This window comes from Malurus melanocephalus, unplaced genomic scaffold (genome assembly GCF_030028575.1).
Source record: "Malurus melanocephalus ecotype Western Australia unplaced genomic scaffold, MMel_1.1 scaffold_810, whole genome shotgun sequence".
Taxonomy (NCBI): domain Eukaryota; kingdom Metazoa; phylum Chordata; class Aves; order Passeriformes; family Maluridae; genus Malurus; species Malurus melanocephalus.
Window position 1 is genome coordinate 163,430 of NW_026624042.1, and position 1,447 is coordinate 164,876.

The following is a 1,447-nucleotide window of genomic DNA, read 5'->3' on the forward strand; positions in this document are numbered from 1 at the left end:
GGGGCCCGAGCCCGGCTCGGCACCGGCAGGGCTCGGAGCGCTCCGGCCCCGGCGCCGCGGCTGCGGCTGCGCGGCTGCCCGGAAGGGGAAGGGGGGAAGCGGGGAAGGGGAAAGGGAAAGGGAAGGCGGGCAGCGGAATCCGTCGCTTCCTCTGCCGGTCGGGTCGGGGCTGCGCTGCGGGGAGCGTGACCGCGGCTCGCTCTGACCGGCCGGCGTGTTGCAAGGCGTGGAGTATGCAAAATTTTCTTAAGAAAGTTTCTTCGGTATTTGATCTTTTGACTATCTCCGGAGGGAAAGTGATGCCAGCTATAGGTAGCCGACGGCAGGACAGCAGGAGCGGCAGTCAGCGGGGACATTCCTCAGGCTATGAGGGCTGTTTTGTGCAGAAATTTATTAGCTCGAGCTTGTGAAAGGCCTTCCCAGATGAACAGCTATGTAGCAAAGGTAGTGGGCGGCGGATCAAGCTCAGCCACGAACTTCACCAGTTTTTCTTCCCATTGCACCCTATTTCCCTGGACATTTCCAGCACATCAGGATCAACAGGACTTATCCCAACACCTGCACAGCCAGCCCCGTCTCTTGCAGGCTACAAGAGCCCTTCCCTCCTGCCAGGCCAAACCACAGCTCCCTCCTGTTCCCCGGCTGCATGCAGGAAGGGTCTTGTTTGCTGCAGGCAGCCAGCTCTGCCCCTGAGCAGCATGGCCCCTTGGAGCCTCTTGTCCGTCAGGTCAGCACCGGAAAGTACAAGCAGCCAGAAGATCTTCCCTCTGCTGCTCCAGCCCAGATCATTCTGGATTCTGTTCTGATTTTTTTTTTTTTTTTCTTTCTATTTTTTTTTCACGCCCTGTCCTGGATGGGAATGGCAAACCCATAATTCATTTGGGGCATGCTGTGTAACCAGAGGGGCTGTGAGGATGGAGGCAGGCAGCACTGCATTATTTTGTTCCCTCTGCCCATCAGCCCCTGCCAGGACTTTGGGMAGCAGCCTCCTTATTCCCACCCTCACTGAGCTCCTGCAGTTCTGCTCTGTCACCTTCAGTGCATTTCCCTGCAGGGACATCCCCATGCTCACAACAGCACAGTCTATACCAGCGAACGTGGAGCTACTGGATCGTTCCCAGAATCCTTACTGTGACCCCAGTGCACTACAAGGATTGAACTAGTCTTTGTTTTCAAAATTATGAAACTGCAGAGGTCTGATTAGACCTTCTTGGGGGCGTGAGTTTAACTCCTTTTCCTTTTCTGCCTGCCCARGGCACWCTGCTGCTCCTTACCTGGTTCCTTACAGGCAGAGCCCAGCAGGTGCATGGCCTGGGCTCTGCTCCAGCTCTCAGGCAGCCCTGTTGTCACGGAAACTTCTCTGTCTGAGCATCCCACAGGCAACTCTGGTAGTCACACTCCACCCACCAGACTGTTCCTGCTGGGACTGAATCCCCTTCCCAGTGGG